Source organism: Protopterus annectens, chromosome 3.part1, assembly GCF_019279795.1.
Source record: "Protopterus annectens isolate FY-2018-M chromosome 3.part1, PAN1.0, whole genome shotgun sequence".
Lineage (NCBI taxonomy): Eukaryota > Metazoa > Chordata > Ceratodontiformes > Protopteridae > Protopterus > Protopterus annectens.
In genome coordinates, this window is record NC_056732.1 from 221,748,994 (window position 1) to 221,773,704 (window position 24,711).

Sequence of the window (24,711 nt, forward strand, 5' to 3'; positions counted from 1 at the left end):
GATAACAGTACACAGACAAGCCCATTCACTGTAAAAAGGTACTTATCTATCTATCTATCCATTGTTGACTGGGTTAGTCCCACTAGTCTAGTGGAGCCTTTTCAGGGGGAGACCTGTGGTGGTATTTCTGCTACTGGGGGAAATCTGGTCAATGCATCAGGGAACTTTCCACATGCTATCTGATAGGTGCCATGAAATTTTTTATATCCACCTGAGCTACCACCAACTTAATCAAACAGGGTCTTTATTTAACATCTCATCTGAAGGACAACATACTCAGGAGTGCAGCACCCCCAATTGTAGCACTGCAATGTCAGTAATCAAATAACTTGGAGTGAGAACTCTCAGCTTTCTGGTCTCCTAGCATAAAAGACGAGTGTGCTATCTGTTGCACCACTGACAAAGAATAGACATAGACACACTATCAGATAAGCTGCATACAGTGACAAATAAGACATTGAAAAACATATTTGTGTGACACCTCAACTTACCCATATAGCTGTACAATTAAAAGGATTAGTGTAAGACTTATATGCAGGTTTTGGAAGACAAACTGATGGCTGACTTTTGTCTTCAGCAGCTGGCGACTATCTAGAGCGAATTGTTGCAGTTTTGAGTCATGACAGTTAAACTGTAGAACAGTTACAACAGAGAAAATACAGTTGTGTACCCTTACCATAAATGTAGATGTTCGAGTGTATTCACTGTTGCAATCATCACACTTGGGTTATCTGCCTGCAGGTAGCCCTCAGTCGGCCTGAATGCCAGAGACTTAGTATTTCTGCGTCGGATGCTGTCGCTCCAGGACTGATGTCAGGTCATCAGGGGTATAAAAACAAGCAGCGGATGCCATTACATCAGTTTTTCTTGCCCCAAGTGTCAGGAGCCCCCCAAATAGGGAGCTAGGTTATCGTGGGGAAAACACCACCAGTAAAAAGTAAATACCAATACCAATACCTCAGAAGGGGTTAGTAATAGCCATATAAAGGAGAGAAAAGCAGGGGGCTGGAGGGAGGGAAACCAGGACTGCAAAAGTGAATACACTCGAACATGTACATTTATGTAAGTGTACACGACTGTACTATGTTCTTCATGTTTCACTGTTGCAGTCATCACACTCGGGTGGATTCCCAAAACTGAAGAAAGGTGGAGGCAGTCAAGAACAGTTAGGGCTGGCTAGTATGCCTTGCAAGACTGCTGTAGCAAATCCTGCCCTGGATTTGGAAAAGATAAGCAGGTGGTAATGCTTGGTGAAGTTGCATACAGAACTCCAGGTAACAGCCTCCAGGATGTCCCTGGTAGAGACTCCCCTGAGAAATGCAGTATAGGTAGATGTTGCCCTAGTGGAATGTGTTCTGACTCCCTGAGGGGTTGGTTTCCCATGGTGCTTAAAGCAGAAATGGATGCAGTGTGCTATCCATTTGGAAATAGTTTGTTTTGAAATGGCCTTGCCCTCTGCCCCTGTTGCAAAGCTGACTAGTGGCTGGTCAGATTTTCTGAAGGGCTTAGTCCTATCAAGGTAGAGTCTGCGCTGTCTGTGCACATCCAATGAGTGCAGGATCCTTTCCCCTTTATTTTGAGGATCAGGGAAGAAGGTTGGCAAATGGATGGATGGATTGATTGAGAGCCACACTGGACACCACTTTAGGCATAAAGGAAGGGTTGGTCCTGAGGGAAACCCTGTCAGCATGGAAAATAATGAAGGGTTCCACAGTCATCAGTGCTTGCAGCTCAGACACTCTTCTAGCTGAAGTGATGGCTAGAAGCAAGGCTTTTTCCAAGAGAGGAATTTTAACTCTGCTGATGCAGCAGATTCAAAGGGGTAAGCGTGAGCTTTTCCATTACAAAGTTAAGGTCCCAAGTAGGGGAGGGTGCTCTCTTTGATGGCCTTAAGTTGTTTGCCTCTCTCAGGAACTGTTTGATAAGAGGGTGTGAGCAGAGAGGTGGCTCAGTGTTGTAATGAGCAGAAATGGCTGAGGCATGTATCTTAATGGAGGAGAAGGACAGGCCTTTGTGGAGTAGATCTGCTAAGTAATCCAGGATAAGAGGCAGAGAGGGCAGTGTTGTGTCCTCTCTTTTGGAATGAATCCATGAGCAGACCTTTTCCACTTATCAGCATAGGATTTTCTTGTACTGGGTTCTTCTGGCTTCGAGAATGACATCTGGCACTTGTTTGCTTAAGGTCACTGGGGAAGAGTTCAAGGAATAAGCCAGGCTGCAAGGTTTAGGGTTTGCAGTTGCAGTAGTTAATCAAGGATTTGAGGTAAGGAGGGCACAGATGTCTCCTTTCATTGAGACGGACTCCAAGAGCAATATCTTTTCCACTTTTCAGCATAGGATTTTCTAGTACTAGGCCTTCTGGCCTCAAGAATGACGTCCAGCACCTGCTTGGTGAGGGTTGCTGGTGGAATATTCAGGGGATAAGCCAAGCTGCAAGGTTTAGGGTTTGCAGCTGTGGATGCAAAATCTGTTCCTCCTGCTGAGACAGCAGAGAAGGTGTCTGATGAGGGTGCCAGGGTGACACTGTCGTCAGACTGGGTAAACGTGGGTACCAGTGCTGGCATGGCCAATCTGGGACAATAGGAATTGCCCTTGGGCTGTCCTGTCTGATCTTGAGTAGTACCTTTGAGAGGAGGGGCAGAGGGGGAAAGGCATAAACTGAGAGGTTTTCCCATCTGAAGGATAAGGCATCCACCTTCCAGGCCCTGCTGTGTGGGTTCCTGGTGCAGAATTCGCTCAACTGGTGGTTCTCGGGGGAGGCAAAGAGGTCCACCTCCGGTGTCCCACACCTCTGAATTAGAAGGTTGAAGGTGTTGGCACCAATTTCCACTCGTGTAAATCCAGGAGATTTCTGCTTAAGTCGTCTGCCAGTGAATTTTGTTTGCCTGGCAGGAACTGAACTTGCAGATGCATTTGGTTGCTCAAGGCTGTGTTCCACAGGGCCACGGCTAACCTGCAGAGTGGGTAAGAATGGGTTCCCCCCTGCTTCCACATAACTGTGGTGAAGTCTGTTTTTATCAGCAGCTGTCCTGGAAGGATTAGGTATTTGAAGGCTGTCAGAGCATGCTGTACAGCTAATATCTCTTTTTGACTGATGTGCAGGAGAATTTGTCCTGGGCTCCACTTTCCCTGAATGCATTTGCCTGCCATGTGAGCCCCCCCATGCATAGTCTGATGCGTCTGTAGTCAGGATTTGGGCGGCGAGGGGTTGAGTGAAAGGCAGTCCCTTGTTGTGGTTGCATGCTTCTGCCCACCAAACAAACTCTGCCCTTAGACAAAGAATGATCGGAATGACTGTTTCCAGGTCCTGAGAATGTTGGCACCAAAGACTTTTTAAGTACCATTGACGTTTTCGCATATGCAGCCTTGCATATAGAATTAGCAGAATGCATGAGGCTATGAACCCTAGGGCTTGCAGTACTTTCCTTGCAGGCAGCTGGGATTTGGTGGACATGTGTTTGAAGCAGTTATTCAAATAGATCTGTTTTTCTGGAATGAGAAAGGGCATCTGGGAAGTTGTGTTCAAGCTTGTTCCCAGGAATACAACTTTTTGACTGGGCACCAGTTGTGATTTCTTTTCGTTGATGATGTACCCCAATGAAGATAGGAGTCTTTTTACAAATGCCAGGTGTTGAAGTAGTAATTCCTGGCTGTCCACCTGAATCATGCAATTGTCCAAGTATGGGAAAATTTGGATATTTCTCTGCCTGCAGTATGCAATGGCTGGAGCCAGGCACTTTGTGAATACTATGGGCGCAGTAGATAAACCAAAGGAAAGTGCAGAGAACTGATAGTGCACAGAGCCTGCCCTGAAGCAGAAATATTGCCTGCAAGACTCCCTTATGGGGATGTGCAGATAGGCTTCTTTTAAGTCTAGGGTGACTAGCCAGGTATCCTTGGCTAGCATAGGGAGACGCTGTTGCAGGGTTAGCATTTTGAATTTTGGGACCACCAGAAAGGTGTTGAGAACTGATAGATCCAAGATTGGGCGCCAAGAACCCTTTTTTCTGGGCACCAGGAACAGTCTGGAATAGAAACCCTGTCCCCTTTGTTCTACTGGAACAGGTTGAATGGCCCTGATATTGAGCAGGGAATGTACTTACTTTTGAGCCTCTGTCCACTGGTTTGGATGAAGGTCTGGAAACCTGCTTGGGGATGGCAGGGAATGGAAGTAGAATCTGTACCCGTGGGATACAATGTTTAGAACCCATCGATCCTGAGTAATGGACATCCAGTTTTTGGCATGAAGGGCAAGTTTTCCTTCTAGGGGCGCAAGCAGATGGGCAGGGCTGGGAAGGATAATTGACAAGTCATTGTGAACTTTTGCCATAAGGGGTTGGCTTGCCACTCCCTGTTTTTGAGGTGGGAGCACTCCATTGTTTAGATCTCTGCATACCCTGAGACTGTAGTCTTGGTGGTCTGTTCCCCTGGGTTTGGACTGAGAAGGCCTGGAAGGGGCTGGAAAGGACCATTTTTTTGTAGGCCAATGCCTACTGAATCTAGGTGGCTGCACTTGTAAGAATTCTTTAACAGTTTGCACAGATTTAGGTTTTTCTTCCATCTTTTTAAGAACCTCTTCTGCTTTGGTGCCAAACAGACAGTCCTGAACTTAAAGAAGTATCTAGTAATTTTGATTTGACATGGTCTGGCAAGGTTTGTTCCTTCAGCTAAGCATGCCTTCTCAGTACAGATCCAGTGACTGCAGCCTTGCAAGATGCTTCTAGGGCATCAAAGCCACACTGCAAAGTATGCTTACTAATTTGGTTTGCAGAATGCATTAACTCTTGTAATTTTTTATTTTCTGCACAGTCTGAAAAGGTTGCCACTTTTTCTTTAATAAGTTCCATAATATGTTGCTGGTACTTCAGCATGTGAAACTGACAATTCAATGCCCTAATAGCAAGAGTTGCAGAGGTACATACCTTCTTACCCTACCTGTCCAAAGCTCTGGAATCCCTGTCCGAAGTGGTGGGATTATTGGCTGTAGTATCCTTGATACCTTTAGGCCCCTGGGAAACTATCTCTGGGTCAGCAGTAGGATTCTTGAAAATACATTTGTGAGTGTTAGGTACTCTGTAGTACCTGTCTGGTTTCCTAGGGGCAGGAGGCAAAGTGTCAGGAGTAAGATTGGATTTCATAAAAACACCATCCACAACATCCAGGACAAGGAGTATTGCTAAGGGTCTGTGTTGAGGCAGCTCTAGAAATTCTCCGAGTGTCTTTTTGGACTGAGGATAGTCTTGGCATTCCCAGTGGAAATGCTCTCGTAATGTATGCAAAGTTTCACCAAAAGAAAAAACCTCTGGAGGGAAAACAGAGGGAATGGATTAATCTGCATCTGAATCCTCATAAGCAGATAAGGGCATGTCTACATAATCAGAAATTTCAGAGTCATCCGACTCCCGGTCTGTAGAAGGTGAAGGGGACTGGACTCTGTCTCTTAGCAGGGGAAGGCTGACTTCCCCTAATCAGCGTAATAAGGTCTTCAGCCATTCTAAGCATTTGTTTTTGTGGCATGGGAGCAGTTGCATGCACTTTGGTCATCGGTTTTCTAGGCTTAGTGCGCACTCTGGGCCTAAGAAACTCGGTAGTTTTGGTTAAAAAAGAAGTCGTCGGTTTGAGTCGAACATTGGTTGAGCGAATAACTGTCTCAGAAGCCGATGCCTTCTCAGCGGCTCCGGACTCATCCAAAGTAGAGACATCCGCAGGTTCCATAGTCGATGAAGAGTCATGCGGCATACCGGACTCCGAATGAGTCTCAGCAGAGGCCTGAAAATCCACTGAAGCAGGCATCAGGGGCTGCAAAAGCGTCTAATCGAGTACCGGCGGACTGGCGACTAGCTTAATGGAAGCGTCGCGGCAGTTTAGGACTTATGCGGTCTGTCTCTGTCTTTATCTTTACATTTTTTCGGAATATCAGTAGTCAGATGGCTTAGCGAAACCATTTCAGAATACGGAGATTGAGAGCGAAAGAATTTAGCGACAAACAGAGACCAACGACAAATGGTTCGGGCATTTAATAAGGCACAAAACCGACAGCGAGGGATGTCGTGGTCTGGGCCTAAACAGATGACGCAGTAAGAATGAAAATCTCTGTGAGGTATTTGCTTTCCACAGGTAAGACAATTAACTTTTTCTGACATCGGTCAGAGCAAGAAAAAAGGATCCCCAACAGGGTACTTAGCTTTAGAAGACTTCAGGATTATTATATTCGTAAACAAAAATTCGGGTAGTGGCCGACCGGCACTTGCGAACTGCTTCTGCTTCGGGCTCCTCAGCAAGAAAGACTGATGTAATGGCGTTGGCTGCCTGTTTTAATACCCCTGACTACCTGATGTTAGTCCTGGAGCGACAGCATCCGATGCAGAAATACTAAGTCTCTGGTATTCAGGCCAACTGAGGGCTACCTTGCCCAAGTGTGACGACTGCAACAGTAAGACACGAAGAACATCAACTTGCATACATTTCTCTGACTTTTTTTGATTGCCCAAGGAAAAGGCAGAGAAATTATTTCAACAAATGCCCTTCTCTCAAGCTAAAAGATCAACCAAAGGGAAGAAGCTACGGCTGAATATTTATGTGATAACAGGCAACACAAATACATAAATATCTGTATCTATGTATGCATATGTATATATGTGTGTGTATCATCTACAAACACAGTACCAATGACAGAGGGAAGAAAGCCTACTTCGCAGTAGTAATCCTATTATCTGATCATCAACGATTATTGTTAGTTACTACAAGTATGCAACTTACATCAAAGATTGCAGCTGTAGGATTCATATAGATATCAATGTATATAAGCACTGGAAGAGTACAAAGCAGTGCAGTTTACGTGTTCCAAAAGGGTGGCTGGTCTAGTTTACATGTTCCAAAAGGGTGGCTGGTCTAGTTTACATGTTCCAAAAGGGTGGCTGGTCTACTGCATGCCCTAGAAAACTGGAGGAAGCAAAACCTGTTTTGCACACCCCCCACCCCAAGAACAGACATCCAATTCATAAATGTTCTGTAATTGTGTGGACTGACGACACGTAGCAGCTTTACGGACTCTGTGCAGATACATTCCTAGTATTAGCTGCTAACATGGCAAAAACAGCCTTAAACTAACCAGAGAACATTTATTTTACATAAAAACAATCTAATTAGCCACTTGAAAGGGGTTGTTTGGTTACTGAATAAGCATGATTTTCTTTCATAAAAGAAATAAACCTATCAGTTTGTTGAAAAGATTTTGCCCTCTGTACCCAGTATCTTACAGGTCTGTGTATATCCGCTACACTGTCCTTCTTAAAAAGTAGCAGAAGTTAAACACAATGACTCTGGTAAATTCAGAAACCACCTAAGACTGGCCACGACTCTGAAGACTAAACATCAACATGTCTTCTAAATTAAGTCACATTAACTTGAAAAAAAAATCTAAATTAAGTATTTCACTTCAAATGAACTGAATGGCTCAAAAGAAAGTCAGCTTAGCTTATCTGGAGCAAAATTTAGATTTCAGGCTGCTTAAATATAGAAATGCTCTTAAGAACTTGTTTAACCACTTTTTTGTAAAAAAAAACAGACTGCGGGCAAATGGGCAGAAACAGCAGAATGATGTGCTGTAACAGAAGAGTATGCCAAGGAACAAAATACTACATTTTGCAGATGAAGCACAATTTACATTAATGAATTAAATCTGACACAAGATGGAAAAATCTGGTCCCTTTAGAAAAAGAAGAAATCTAGCAACTGATCTTTCAGACCCTTTCAACAAAAATGGCTAAGACCTCACTATAGAATAAATGACTACTTGGATTAACCTGAGAAACTCCTGCTGTATGAGTGAAAGCTCTGCGGATGGAATGAAGTAACCTCCCCTCTCTTCTGGGAGTGCAGCTCTCACACTCTGACAGAAAGCTGTTTGGAGACAGCTACTATCAGGGGTTGTGTTACTGACATCTGGAGTTGAACTGGATCGATAGAAGCAATTATAATTATAGTTAGATTTTTTTTTCACTTTTATGTTTAAAAAGCACTTGGGGAATCAATGGTTAAATGAAATGCATACAGAAATATCTGAGTGTGTAATACTGAAATGAAAGTCACTGTCACTAACTGTTGCAACTGGAGTAAAACACTGGCAGCTGGTTGTTCATGTAAGCAAGTCAAGTCTGCTGATGGCGAACCCCTTTTGCTACCATTTAGAATAGGAGACTAGTTCATTAAAACTTCTAATCTGGACTCTGAAGCATTGCACAAATTTGACCTGCTTATGTTAAAAACATTCTAGTATGCAAGCCAAACCACACCAACAAAAGCTCATCTTTGCAACTCAGGTCGCCTCTCTCTCATTCACTGGCTCGACTGTTGCAGCAAAGAGGAAGACCGCGAAAAAAAAAAAGGAAAACGTGAAGCTGACAGACTAAGCATTTCTCCTACTGGACCTGTTTGAACTCCAGAAAGTAGCAGTAGTAGCCAATCACCATTCCCAAAACAGCCAAAATGTGAAATTCTACACCTTCTTTCACTACATGTAATGTTAAACAAAATGATAAGGACAGCCAACCAATGAATGAATGAATAAATACTGAAATGGAGTGGCGTGCAGTCCATCAGCACAACCACGATCTCTGGGAGCTCAGGAATAGCAGAAGTGAGTGGGTGCATCTGAATGTGATGTGTGTGTGTGTGTGTGTGTGTGTGTGTGTGTGTGTGTGTGTGTGTGTGTGTGTGTCTGTGTGCATATTTGCATGACCGCTTTGTGTTGTGTGTGAGAGGGAGAGAATGTGAATTATGCTTAATGCATTAACCATAGTGATTGCTAGTTTGTGATGTAGACTGCATGCAATTAGATCTGCCATGATTATCTGATCCCCAGAAATCGATGACAACCTGCATAAAACTTGGAAACCTATGTATCTTTTTGCTTGTTGAAAACCTGCATAAAACTTGGAAACCTATGTATCTTTTTGCTTGTGTATTTGCCTACCTGACACTACTTGAAGAGTCCCTGGATGAAGGACTGAAAGAATTTCAGGGCCCTTACAACAGTGAAAGTACAGCTGGGTAAAATCTCACCATAACGGTAGATGCCCTTCTCTTCACTGTTGCAGTATTCTTTACAACAGGGATTCCCTACCAAGGGCAGCCAGACATCTGGCCAGTATACCAAGGCCTTTTGTTTGTAAAGGGTATGCCAGATGTCATACATATGCTCCCTAAGCATGGCATAAAGGTGACATCCAGACGTACCATCCTCAGAAGTGAAAACGCCCCAGTAGGAATGATAGTCCAAGGAAAAAAATAGGTAACAAACACATATAGTAGTTTAAAATTACCAGAGGGAGGGGGGAGGGAGTGAATTCTGCAACAGTGAAGAGAAGGCATCTACTATTATGGTAAGATTTTACACAAATGTACTACGTCCTTTCATATCCCTGTAAGGGAGACTGCAAAAGAAGAAGACTGGAAGGAGGAACGGCCAGCAGAGCCCTCAAGAAAGCCATGGAGAATGGTCTTGGCAAAGCCAGCTCTGGCCTAGAAATCACATCAAACTTATAGTGGTTAGTAAAGGTATGCACAGAAGTCCAGGTTGCTGCCTCAAGAATAGAATTACTATCCAAACTCTTGGAAAAAGCACCAGAAGAAGCCACAGCTCTAGTGGGATGAGCCTTAACAGAAGAAGGAAGGCTCTTCCCATGAAAAGAATAGCAAAAATAATTGGCTTTAGATATCCAAAAAGAAAGGGATTGCTAAACCTATAGACCTAGGATGAAACAAAAAGCTGGTCAGATTTGCAAAAAGCTTTGGTATTATTCAAATAAACCCTGCAAATCCAAGGTGTGCAAAAACTTCTCATTAGCAGGAGGAGAATTAGGAAAAAATATGGGCAAATGAATAGACTGATTAAGAGAGAGCTCATTAATCACCTTGGAAATAAAAGGAGGATTAGTATGAAGGAACACCCTTTCCTTATGGAAAACTAATAAAATCCAAAAAGAACCAAAAAACACGCCAGACCAGTTATGGATAAAGTAAGCGCTTTCGTTTACTTCATAAGCAAACATCAGCAGACAAATCAATAATTACAACAAGCCCTTTATATATCTCTCCAAAAACATCAATTAATACATTAATCAATTACATACTTAACTCACTCTTATAGGAGCACAAAACTTTTGCATTATCCTTAAAAACCTAAACTTCTAATATCATACAAGTTTTAATCATGTTAAGAGATGGATACAAATTAATTACCACAATAATAAATTAATTTCAAACATGATTTCAGTCTTAAAATACATTTAATAGACAAATTGTCATTCAGCCCAGGGAAAAAAAACGTGCATTAAATCTTAATTGCCAAATTAGTTCCCTTTCATCTAATTTTAAGGATACAGGACCCCCCTATTGGTATCCACTACTTGATCAATTACAAAAAATAGGAAAGCATGTGATGGGAAGTGATTTATATGCCTAGCCAGAGCATTATTCAAATTTAGTTTTCTAATATTATACATATGCTCGTAAATGCACTGTTTAAGGCATCTTATGGAAAACTAAAAAAGGAGGAAGAGCCTTAAGGGCCTGCAGCTCAAACACCCATTTGGCAGTAGTAAGGGCCAAAAGAAGAATAGTCTTCCAAGAACAATGGTGTACGGAAGGTGATGAAGCAAGCTCAAAAGGAGCCTGAGTCAATTTTTCAAAACAAAATTAAGGTCTCAGGAAGGAGGGGTAGGCTTCCTGGGAGGCCTAACGTGAAGGATTCTTTTAAGAAACTGTTTGGCCTCACATCTAGAGGCTTAAGGGGGAGTCAAAGGCAGACAAGCAGAGATAGCTGATAAGTGGGCCTTAACAGAATAGGCCAACCCAGCACTGAGCAATTCACACAAGTCAGGCAGAACCAAAGGAACAGCCACAGTAAGTGGAACCAGATTATGAGAAAGACATCAAACAGAAAACCTCTTCCTAAGTAAGATTTCCTAGTAGTGGGTTTCCTACTGGCCTCCTACAAGAATAAAGAACATTATCAGGAAAAAATGTATCTGGAAGGGATAAAAACCTTATCACCCACAATGTCAGTTGAAGTATGGCCAGGTGGGGATGGATAAGAGATCCCTTGTCTTGTGTGAGTAGGTCCACTCTGCAAGGTAACTTGCGATGATTGCCCTTGGCAAGATGCAGAAGAAGAGTTAACCAATGCTGTCTGTGCCAAAACAGAGTCACCAGCAAGATTTTGGAAGCATCCTGTTTATCTTGAACAGGAATGAGAGGAAGGGGGGGGGGGGCATAAAGAAACATCTCCTTCCAAGAAAGAGAAGGCATCCACCTTCCAGGCCAGAGGGCAGGGAACTCTGGCACAAAAAGAGGAAGTTGTATGTTCAGAGCGGAGGCAAACAGATCTACTTGAGGAGTACTCCACTTGTGGACAATGTCCAGAAACACATCCCTGTGAAGAATCCACTCAGGGAATAGTGCTATGGACCTGCTCAGAGAATCTGCTACAATGTTTTGGTCTGAGGGAATGTAAGCTGCCTGAAGGATCACCTGATACTGGACAGCTAGCTCCCAAACCTAAAGGGCTAACCTGCATAGGACATAAGGCCTTGTCCCCCTTGCTTGTTGACATATCATATCACAGTCATATTGTCTGTAAGAATTTTGAGAGGCCCTGGAAAAAAAAGCAGAATGAAAAGCCTGAGAAGCCAGCAGAAGAGCTCTCATCTTTTTGATACTGATGTGGTCTTTCTTTTGTCAAAGTGCCCAAACGTTTTGTACCTTCAAAGTGCTGAAGGAGGCCTTCCATCCCACATCTGAGGCATCTGTGAAAAGTTCCTGAGAGGGGACTGGAGGATGAAAAGAAAGCCTGGGTTGAAAGACAACTGATGAATCCACCACTGAAGTTCCAATTTAAGGCATGGAAGCAGAGGGACTACAAAATCTAAAGGATGAGAATGTTGAAGCCAAACTAACTTTAGAAACCATTGAAGCTCACTCATATGGAGCTTGGCTAGAGGTAACATATGAATGGTAGAAGTTATGCAGCCCAGAGCCCTCAGAAATTCTGACTGTTACTGAAGCTAGAGGATGAAGGGAGTGAAAGAAAGCAATAAGAGTTAAGGCCTTGAGAGGAGGCAGGGATGACAGCACTGGAACAGTCTGGATCTTGCAACCCAGAAACACATGATCCTGACAGGGAGTCAGGAATGACGTCTGGAAATTTATTGGAAACCCAAGGCTTTGCAAGAGAGAAATGGTAAAGTGTAGATACTGAAGCAGGTTCTCTAGACAGGGAAAGATCTGTATCCCCCTTAGCCTGAAGAAAGCAACGCTTTTGGAGAATAACCCTGGGGCAGTGGTGAGGCCAAAGGGCAAAACACAAAGCTGAAAATGCCGGGCAGCAAAAGAAAAACATAAAAACTCCCTGTAAGGGGATGAATAGGAATGTATAGCTAAGCATCCGTAAGAATCAAAGGAAACTAGAAAAGCCTGAGGAAGTAGCAAAGGAAACAAGGTTTGAAGGGATAGCATCTGGAAGGAATGGACCTTCAAAAAAAAAGTGTTTAGCTGAGAAAGATCCAGTATGGGTCTCCAGGTGCCTTCTTTCCTGGGGACCAAGAACACCCCTGTGAGGAGTTAGACCTTCTTGAAATTTTCCTTGAGCCAACCAACCCTGAAGCACCACTGGAAAAAGGGCAACAGTTCCTGAGAAAGCTGAGGAATGCCCAAAAAAGGGGAAGAGATTTCCAAATCATGAAATAACCCTGACGAATTATGGAAAGAACCCAGGAGTCCTGTGTGACTTTACCCAAATAGGAATGGAGAGGGGAAAGATGCAGAGAAAGATGAATGTGACTGAGAAGAACAAGATAATCAGACAGCACCTGGTTTATCAGGAAAATAAGGCTTCTGAGTACACAAAGTTTGGGTAGCCTTAGCAGGGGGAGCCCTTCTACCACCCTTTTTACCTTTGAGGGGAGGGCAAGACGGTCTACAGCCAAAGGCAGGCTTATCAAGATAATTCCTCTGAAACTTGGGCAAAGGGGAAACAAAAATATGCCTCAAATCCTGTAAGACCTTGCCCTTTTCTGCAGGAACTTAAACAACTCTGAAGCAGCACCACCAAACAAATGCTTATTATCCAGAGGAGCATCCATCAGCTTAGCCTTGACATCATCAAGTAAAAGCTGAAGTTTGAGCCAGGAATACCTCCTCAAAACAGAACTAAAAGCAGCAGCCCTAGATGAGGCAACAGCTGCATTTAATGGAATGGCGAGCTACTCGGGAGGATTTCCCAAGCAAAGCAAGAGCAGAGATCATCCCCTCAGGATAAGGAAGATCAGAAATAACCTGGCAGGCTCGAGAGAGAAGAACCAAAACATTCTTGTCACATGTGCCTGACAGTGAACAGCCCTAAAGGCTAGGGTAGCAGAAGTATACACCTTCTTCCCCAGTCTCTCCATGGTTATGCTATCCTGATCAGATGGCAGCAATTTAGTAGATGGCAACAATTTAGAATGTTTATCAGAAGCCAGTGACACCACAGAAGGGTCAGCAAAAGGATACTTATATAGAAACTTGCACTCCTCAGGCACTTTACAAAACCATCAGGTTTTTTTGGTTGGGGAGTAGGGGAGTTGAGAATCAAGAGCCTGAGAAGCAGGAGAAAAAGCATCCAGCAAGGCAGCTAGAACTGGAGAACAGCAGAGGGCTTAGAAGACTCCATTTGCAAAAGCTCATAGTACCTCTTCTGAACATCAGACCCTTGAGCACAGTCCCAGTTGAAAAATTCCATCATTCTGGAAACCAGATGAAATCTCCTCAAAAGGAGAGTCACAACTGACAGATGTTTCTTCTTCAGAACCATAGTCCAATGCCAAAGGAATCTGGGAGGATTAAGTCAGGGACTCTTCATAACAATCAGCATCCTCCTCTTCGGGAGAATGCTGTTCCCTAGGCCTCTTAAGAGGGGGTAGAAGATCAGGGGGTAGCAGGAACAGAAACAAAAAATGTGTGGAGGCTTGAGAGCCATAATGGCATTAAACATGCCTTGACTGAAGTTCTGCCATTCACTCAGAGGATCCATGGGAGCAGAAGAAATATGTTTAAGTTGTCTGTTTCAGTTTGAGTGGGATGTCAGCCTTGAAATTTTTGGAGGTTTTGATCCCTGATAGCACTCAATAATGGTAATTGTAGCCTCTTCCCTAACTAAAATTTGAGGAACACCCCTAGGCCCTTCAGTAATAACTAGCTGCTGTTCCCCCTGTACATCCGAGGTGGACATCTGCAAAACCTCCATGAACACGCGTGGTGTTGGGTCTATGCCGGCCCCTGAAGTGGTCGCTGCATAGGAATCCAAGAAAGAAATTGGATGCTCCTCCTGGCTTCCACCAGCCTCAAGAGAGACGTCTGGTGGAGGTGGTACAGCCGAAGAATCAGACCGAGCTTTCTTGGCCTTTTTCTTTGTAGACATCTGGCCCCTGGGCCAGGAAGATCCTTCCATAATATCCTTAGCCAATAATTTAAGTCTTTGGTTAAATAAATCGCTAGGGAAGTAAGCCAACTCCTCAACATCTTAGGGACAAAGGATTGACAAATCTCGCAAGACGTAAGGTCATGAGAAGCGCCAAAACAGAACAAACATTGCTCGTGACTATCTTTATTTGGAATCTGTCTCCTGCACCAGGATTTCCCATTTATGGATGACATGAAACCCAACAACCAGATTACAAGGAAAACGTAAGGTAAATAAAATCAAACCCCCCAAAGGGACCCTTATCTGAAAATGGTAAAACCAGTAGATGAAAGGGCATTTAGACTGATGATCAAAGATGTCTTTCAGACTGGCAGCAAAGATGTTTTGAGGATGGTACATCCAGATGTCACCTTTAAGCCCTATGCCATGCATGTGGAGCACACGTGTGATGTACGACATACCCTTTACAGTCAAAACACTTTGGTATACTGGCCAGATGTCGAGCTGCCCTTGGCAGGGGATTCCTATTGTAAAGAATACTGCAACAGTGATATTGAATGACATCATCTCTTTCACATTAAAGTGCTTTTTTGTTCTAAGACATAAGACCAAGTCCCTCATACTTGTAACTCTTGGATGTAAACTCGTTATGTTTAATAACAAATCTGTGGTTAACTTCTGATGTCAGACATAAGTTATGCATAGAAACCTTGGATTTAAGGAAAGCTACTGGATTCATTACTGTAGCTCCTTTGTCAACAAATGCAGAACTCTTAATTGTCATTTTTTCTGGTTCACAGGCAAGTACTAGGCAAGCTGACCTTGTAAGCCATTTTAATCCTAGCCAATTTCCCTTTTCTTGTGCTCGAATTAAAGCATATTTGGTTAGAGAGTGGCCTTATCCATCCCATGGTTGATAATTATATATTACTCCTAATGAGAATAACAGGGATTATACCATACACAATTTAAGACAACCCATACATAGGATACAGCATTTAGGAGCTGCTTCTGTCCATTAATAGTATAAGTGGCAGTCCTAGGTTAAATGTTCATTTTCCCATCCAAAGTTCCAAGTTGCTTTTGAATATCGACAGGGACGAACTTTGTTTTATATGGATGGAGAGTATGTTCCAGAGCAATGGCATCCTCTATGAGATATACCTGTCCCTCCAAACTATTCTGTTGATGTTGCAGAAGAGATTTAGGTCCTTAGAGTATGTCTGATTTCATCTGATTTGCTGATGTGCAGTAAATCCATCAGTGTTGGGTCAGAGGAAGTCTCATATGCCAGACACAAGTCACTTCTTTGCAGTCTAACAAGTCAAGTATAGTGACACGGTTTTGAGTCAGTCCATGTAGGACAAGTTTAGGTCATATATCCTTTTAGTATATCTCTGTGGGCATGTGTCTGGAAGGATACATGGTAAAGGGGCATTATAGTCAATGACTGGCCTGAGGGTTGAGTAAAGGGGGCAATGGCAATGACATCTCTAAATCTAGATACAAAGCCTTTATTTTTAACCTGTGCAATATAGGACTTTATTACAACAACTGACAAATACTGTTCAAAAGTTAGGTCACTGTGCACACATAAATGCCCGAATTTTGAACAACTGGGTCAACACTTAGGGGCATATTGACAATATAGCAGTTCCCCGGGGTAGATGAATTCCCAAAGGATATAACAACATATTCTTTGCAATAATGTATATAACAACATATTCTTTGCAACATATTCTTTGCAATTCCATATCCCACCCCCACACCCAATAAAGGAAACTACCGTAAAAAACTTCTCTAAAGCCAACTTCACACTTGTTAAGACAGAAGTGGCAAACTTCATGACACCCATGCAGACAGACAATAGAGGTACAACTGCTGAATCCTACACAAATGCACTTTATAAGCACTTACACATGTGCATGGATCATGCTATCCCTAATAGAACCAAGATGCTATCCTCCAAAAAAAGGAAGCCAATCTGGTGGTCCTCTGCCATAAACAAACTATACAACAGAAGAAAGAAACTGTTGCAAAAAAGAGTAAAATCCCATGACCGGAGGAACTCCCTGGTTAACCTCAGTAAGAAGCTGAGATCCCTCATAAAATCCTCCAAAGCTAGTTAAGAAAACAAAATTGCCACCGACTCTAAAGACAACCACAAAGCATTCTATAGCTATGTCAAGAATCTCAATGGCAACACTCAGATCTGTTCTGAGTTACAGCACAATTGCACTAAATATACAGAACCAACTGATATTGCCAACATCCTGGCAGATAGGTTCAGTGCTACCTTTACCCCCCCCCCTCTCACCCCCTACAGGGCCCATCTCTACACCGGAAGAATGCAAAGTTCCTGTAATCACGGCCGCACAGGTAAAAAACACACTCTCCAAAACCAAGAACACAGCATCCATGGGACCTGACAATATCCCAGGCTGCGTTCTACATGAACTACAGAAAGAAATGGCACCCTACCTAAGTACAATGCTCAATCATAGCCTCACCTCAGGCTTTGTGCCCACTGAATGGCGCACCACGACGGTTATCCCACTCCCCAAACGGGGAGCTACGATGGACCCTGGGAACTACCGCCCCATTAGCATGAGGAGCCTGGTCTGCAAGGCCATGGAACGTATCATCATGGAACTCATAAACAAAGACATTGGTAATCTCCAAACTCTGGACCCTACCCAGTTCGGATTTGTAAAAGGCAGATCATGTCTCCTAAACCTGACTGACTTCTTTGAAGCAGTCACCAAAGCCATAGATGAGGGTAACCTGGTTCACACAGCTTATCTAGATCTCGCCAAGGCTTTCGACACCATCCCCCACTCTGGAATTATAGATAAGCTTACTAAACTAGGTATAAATCCCTATGTCACAAGATGGGTTGCCAACTGGCTCATGGACAGAACCCACAATGTGAAAGTAGCAGACTCCAAATCAGACTTCAGACCAGTGACAAGTGGAGTACCACAGGGTTCAGTCCTGGGTCCTCTCCTGTTTGGTATCTACTTCTCTGAAGTACAGGCTAACACAGAAGGTCTTAGACTAACAAAGTTTGCAGATGACTGCAAACTAGGAGCCATAATCAAAACTCCTAACGATGTGGACACACTACAAAAGGGCCTCACTGAAACAGATGCCTGGTGTCAAAGCCATGGCCTGAAGCTCAATGCCAAAAAGTGAATTGTCATCCCCTTTGGTAAAAACTCTGTACCCATGAACTACCACATAGCTGGTAATCTACTTAACACCAAAAATGTGATGAGACCTTGGGACACATGTGGACAGTAGTCTCTCCTTTGATAATCACATCGCCACAGTGGTCAGGAAATCCTTCTACGTGGCTCACCTCATCACAAAAGGTTTCTCATCCGGAAAAAAAGAGGTCATTGTTCCCCTCTACTCATCACTCATTAGACCCATTATAGAGTACAACGCCCCTTTTGGTATGTACCTCACAAGACATCTACAAGAACTGGAAAGGCCACAGAAATATCTCACAGAGAGGATTACTGGCCTCAAACCGATGCCCTAAGCAGACCGTCATAAAAAACTCCAGCTTTACTCCGTCGCATATCGCCTACTCAGAGGTGATCTCTGCATAACATACAAAGCTATGTCAAACCCAGAGCTGTTGGACATGCTCCACTTAAAGAAATTCCAATCCCTCCGAGCTACACGCTCTAGGGAACTAAACCTTGTCACCACAATAAACATAACATGCTGGAGGGACAGATTCCTGTCCCAGAGACTTCCCATACTCTGGAACAGACTACCTATCTATGTCAAACAGAGATGCTCATTAGCACTCTTCAAGAAAAATATAGATGATTAGATGGGAAATAGGAAATTCACCCCAGGGATCACTTCTGTGGCTCTGCTCGACAGGGGCACAGGAAAATAATTTTCTTGGGTGGCGAAAGCCAGGGTACATTTTTGGCTAGGCTTATATAGGTCCAATAGCCTAGTACCTACCTATGAACCTATAAGTTTCAGCCCATGATTTTGGCATCAGTTATTTATTTGGGAAAAACCGTCTTGCAGGGTGGCCAAGTTATTATGGGGATTCAATGAATTTCCTAACTTGCAGTCATCTGCCATCTTAGTCAACCAGAGTCCTTTCATATTGGCTTTTACTTCAGAAAAATAGATGCCAAACAGGAGAGGTTCCAGCACAGAACTCGGGGGAGATTCCACTGATGACTGGTCTCTTTGTGGAGGTAACATCTCCTATTTTGATTTTCTTCTTCCTATCTGTGAGCCAGCTAGTAATTCAGTGGGTGATATACAGGGGTTCATTCCAGATTTATTTAGTTTTTCTAATATGTCTGAAAGGGGAACTGTATAAAAGTTTTGGCAGGTCGAGGCATGTGGTGTGTACCGTTTTACCTTAATCCATTACGCTTTTGTCAATCGGTGGGCTAAAGTTATTTGAAGCCTTCTGCAGGAACCATAAGGTTGAACAGCATGAGCCCCAGTACTTTCAACAATATTTTAGACATTGGTGTCTTTCAGTAGTGTCCAACTAAAAAATTCCATCATCATTTGAATCTGATCCTGTGAAAGAACAATAATGTAAAGCTGTTATGTTCGGTACAAACTTATGAATAATTTTGTTTACTTAGGGAAGTAAGTTTGACTTCTGCATCTTTGTGATTATGTCTTTGCCCTGAAATCACACAAGAGCCTGTTGAAATGCAAACTGCAAACTGCAAGAACTTCCTCTTCTTCTCGCTCTCTCTCTCTGCCCGAATTAAGCGAACATCCAAGTAAGAGAAAATATGAATTCCTTTTAAATTTTGGGTGCGCAAATACTGAGGATAACCATTCTGTGAACAGTATAGCTACAGTGGAAAGGCCAAAAGACAAGGCAGTAAACAGAAAACAGGAGTTCTCAATCATGAGCTTAAAAAATCTTCTATGGGACTTCAACACACAGATACAAAGATAGGTATTCTGCAAAGCTGAAGACACAAAAAAGGCATAATGCTTCAGAACAAGCAAGAGGATCTGAGAGTTAACACTCTAATTTTTTTTCAACTTGTTTAAATATAAAGCATCACAGAATCAGGAAAAATGTGAAATAAAACGCAGTTCCCTTTTCTATTTCTGGAGCTTTATCCCTAACCCTACATCTGATTTTTTTTGTTGCACGGGTATATTACTACACTGCTGTATAAAATATGGAATTCTGAATCCCTGCATTCTACGTTCTGAATGAAGAATAAGCCATAAAACAAAATGAGCCAATAGCACTGAAATACACCAAAAATTTACACTCAAGCCCCATATCTGATCATTGTTGTAAAGGGAACAGACCCTACATAAAAAGTGCGTTAAAGAGCAATACGCAGTTCTAAATCTCTGCATTTTATGCTCTGAACATAATCAATGAAAACAACATCAAAAGACAGACGGGAGTACAGTCTGGAAGGCAAATACAGCTGACCTTTTTTTATTCTTCTTTAGATCTCTCAGAAGTTTAATGTGTTGGATTACACTTTTAAGCAAGTGTACAAAGGATGCTTTGATTTTTTTTTTAAAAGAAATGAGTGCAAAAACAAACCAAGAATATAAGAACTGAAAATATGCATGGCTCCTGCAACACTATTTTGTCTTAAGAGTATGTGGGATAACAGACTACTGGTTCAGTTCAGATCTATGAAAAAATGGATTAACACTGCACAAAATAAAATTCAAAATGACGTCTTAATAGCTGTAGAAATTAATTTTGCTAGGTCTGAGAACAATACCGAAAACAGATTTACCAGAATCAAAATTATACAGAACTGCCATTAATGTGAAGGGCTTACATTTCCTTAGTAGATGGAAAAATGCAAAACCACCAAGAAACAACTATCAGAGGAGTGAGGAGGTTTATGCATCTAGCTAGATGAACTCAATAACGAATGCCTTCAAATTAATTCTACTTCAAAGCTATATCACTTTCTACGTGCACTTAAGAATGGTGCAACAGCATAGTGATGGCAAGCAGGTTCTGGATAGCAATATCAAATCTCAACAACTTGATAACATGCAGTCTACTTATTCAAGTGACAAGGTAGCAGCAGTTGCCGTCTGGAATTGCAGAGACACTTGTTCTTCCTTGACAGGTCTTCAAAAGACACAGCCAAGCTGGTGAAGAACAAGCAGTTAAAACAGCTGTCCTGCGGCAAAAAGTAAGCATCCAGCCAGTGCTCTCTACATAACTTAAGCCTTATTATCACAGCAAGACTTGCATCTTCAAGTTAACTAGATATGGTTACTGCATTTGCAGACAAGATAATGGCTAGCACATCAAATGAAGCAGTGAAGCATAGTGACAATGTTTCAAATTGGACTTTGATTAGATACTTTCTTGTAGCAGTGCAACTTTTAATTATAAAGTGTGCTATGCTCCAACTCTTACTGCTGAGCTACGTACCAGACAAAATGGAATACAACAACTTTTGATAAAGTCACATTGCTGATCTTCATTATCCGCATCACAATTAAATTGTTTATATATACTTTACCTGTTCAAATACCACAATGATACGATTAAGGATGTAAAACACCAGAGTGCAGCTCATTCCCATCAAATTCCTTGGGGACAAATTCAGCAGCTACTCCACATAATGTAATTTACACTTGGCCAGCAATTTTTTTGCCGTTCATAAACAGCATACTTCAGCTTGCAATTTTGACAGTTTAGTACTAGCACAATGCAAGATATACTGCAACACTAATGTCTGTACTTATGAGCAAGAAGTCTAATTTAAACACTGTAAGAATATAGTCATCAGTTTTACTGACTCTTACGTATTAGTAATAAAACAAACAAAGAATTAGAGTAACTGCAAATCTACTTTGTACCTGTTACAGTCACTGTAGTTTATCGTCCATCACCGAAATATGTGCAGCAACAAAATATATAAAAAGAGTATGAGAAAAGCTGTGAAGAAGTGCAAAAATCAAAAACTTTTAGGCCGATGTCACTCCTTTAACAGGAGTGCCTGAAAAGAATCAACCTTAAAGGAGTATTCTGAAATGACACTTACAGTAAATCACTCCTGTAGAACTGCCAGAGTGACAGAAGAACCACACAGGAACCTTTAGTTCACTTGGTATGAGGGTGGGATACAAATGGTTATGCCACACTCCTTTTTGAACACAAATGGCACGCAGGACCATTCCTTTATAATGCTTCCACACACCAAACACAGAATAAGTTAAACCAATTAAAGCTAAGATTACACAATAAAAATAACATTGACAGTTCAGTGTTCGCTCTATTTAGTGCAGCTTTCAAGCATGGACTTTATTGATGGCTGTGCCTTACTAATTATGACCACATATGTTTAAAACACATGACAAGTATAAAGAACTACAGTTAACCAAATGAGAAATCAAGACGGCGAACAGTTAATAAGCTCTCAATAAGCAGATTTCCTTCACTACAACATCAGAACTACAGGCGGAAAGTAAACATGACAGGATGGGTAAGTGAAGAGTCTCGATATCTCAACAAAAACAGTTTATAAAGTGCATAACGTTTTTAAAGATAGCAGTTCAATAGATCTTGTTTACTGAAATAGCATTAGAAACCAGAAAGCTCAGTGCTAAGCATCTATTAAGCTTCTTTTGGCTTAAGGCCCACACTGTGAAATGTCACTTTTAAAACTGAAAGCAAAATTCATCCAAGATTTATGTTATTAATGTGACTATATGCAAAATGCATACAGTGTAAACATAGTTAGTTTCTCCAAACATGTTACTGTCATGATGAGGGGGTTTTAAATTCTTAACAGCCACTGGACGCTTATGACTGCCTTCATATTAAGTATGCGGTCATTAGGAAAAGTTGCAAATTTGACTGCTACATATAATATTTGCTTTAACATCAGACCTTGAGTTCAGTAGGTAACAGATGTGGTATCTCTTACAAAGGATTCTAGAAAAAGCCTTTTTTATAAATCTGCCTTTTCTTATTGTACCAGTGCTCTGTTAATCTGTACATCTTAAATTATAAAAGGGAAGATGGTTCCTGTCCTCCAGCTAGGTACATAATCAAGAAAGGCCCCATAGGAGATGTGTAGATGAAAAAAGGTTTAATGGCTTAGTATAGAGAAAATGGTCAATACAGAGGCAGACCACAATGTCTATGCCCTTAAGGAACTGTGTTTCCTGTATAGGAAAATTAAAGGTCAGTATACCTGCTAACAATTTTTCTTGCTCCTAAGTGACTATCCTGGACAGCTTTTCAGCAGAAAATCATTGAATACTGAGCCAGTGGGAAGTGAAAAATCAAATAAAAAAAACAATGCAGGTTAAGAAAACATATTATCACACATTTTGAGATGTGAAGAGAACCTGCATTTTTCTGTTTGTTATGAAAGTAAGTGAACGAATCTTATCAGACCCCTTTTCTCCCACAATTCAGGAAATCAGGATAAAGTCAGCAGTAAGACCAAGATGGCAAACTCTGCCAGAATCAACCCTCAACCAAGGCAGACAGCACTGCTATAGTGCATTCTGAAAGTATTAAATGTGGGCCACTACAAACACACTTGCCTGCACAGCAGTTTCCAAAGCTTCATTTTACTAATTAATAAATATTAAGCATTGCACCTTCTGAAAGGCTCCATCAGAATGAGCATTGAAAGATGTTTTAATACCACCAGCACCTCTGGTATGAAAGACAGAAAAAATGTAAATAGGCTAAGACAGCTACTCTTTTGGAAATATTCAAGTGCTGTTAAGAAAATCAGCTGAGATAACATGTTTCTGAATTTTTAAAACAGATAAAAAGCATTAAAAGTTAAAATAACAACGTTATAGTTGCGAGCAATTCATTGTCCCACTCATAAAATGAAGTAGTGTGTGTGTCTGCATACCCATGGAAATGGCTGTCATTACTTTGCAAAATTCTCAGAAAATCGCTGTTAGCAAAAGGGGAAGGGTTATTACAAGTCCGTGTCTTGAATACTAGTTTTCAACTGTTTTATACAGTATTTGTTCAGGTTTTGTTTTGTATATTCATTTTTCAGTAGTTTCACTGAATGATTTCTGTTGTATGACTGCTGACTGGGAAATAATGTTTAAAGCAGATTTTTGTGACTTTCCAGTGGTTAGTTCTACTGTGTCCCTTCCATAACTGTTGAATAATTATGCACAATGCAAAAAAAAAATTTTTTTTTTTTTTTTTGCAATCAAGCTGCTTATCACCTTGCTTTAATACAAGCAACTATTCGGTGGAGAAATGCCCACTTCAAAATTAGCACCACCATTCCAATGCTGTCTGGATTCCACAGAAGTGCCAAATGTTCAATAATGTGATTTGTTCTCAGTTGTACCAAGCCCATCTCTGATTGAGCTGTATGAATCAAAACGTGTTAAGGTAGACAGGGAGACATATTCTGGATGAGGAGGGTCAACTCGAATTTCCATTTCTGACTTGTCATTTTCTCACAATAGTAGTAGCTTGCAAACAGCAAATAACCCAAACCAATATTCTGCAACATACAAACCTTTGCAAAATTATCAAACAGGGAGGCTTGACATAGGTAAGTCAACAAGCTGTTAACATGAAAGGTCCTTTAGCTTCTCAGTGCATTAGTACGGTCCATTTTAATCAATACTCTTTATTTTTTTGTCAATACAAGAATGTTTGCAGAGCAAACAGAAGGCAAGCTCTTTTCTATACAGTACTGTTGTGTCCATTTCAAAACCTGGGAAGAAAAATAAGAATACCATGTAGGGCACATTTAAAGGACTAATGTCTTAAAATGCTTTTGAAATGGATTTTGCCACCCAGAAAGAAAAACAGTTACAGTGTTGTGCCACGATAGTAATGTTGGTGTTCCACTCAGTCAGTATGGAGGTGCAGAAATTTTACTGACCAATAATGTTAACTGCAGGTAAATATGTAGTAGAAAAGTGCTAAAGTGCCTTGATAATCATCCATTCTTCACAGTTACCACAGTCAATTGAGAAAGGAAGAAAGTTTTACAGACTGAGATATATTGCTACTCCTGTAAAACAGAAACTGAGGTGAAGTGAAAGTTTATCATGAGATCTACTGAGGAAATGTGGGACACCTGGCATGCAAAACTTTCCATGATGGGTTTCTCTTCCACGTGGTAGCTCAAATTTACCATTACTGGTAAATCAATTTTCCTGGCTTCCTAATGGTGGAGTACTTCAATCTTCTTTAAAACAAATATTCATAAATGGTGTTGCACTGACACAGAGCTTAT

At 41.6% G+C, this 24,711-nt stretch overlaps 1 protein-coding gene across 1 annotated transcript in view; it reads right to left on the minus strand.

Moving 5' to 3' along the window:
- MRPL3 (mitochondrial ribosomal protein L3) overlaps nt 1-24,711 on the minus strand; it is a 780,509-nt gene that overhangs the window by 223,070 nt on the left and 532,728 nt on the right.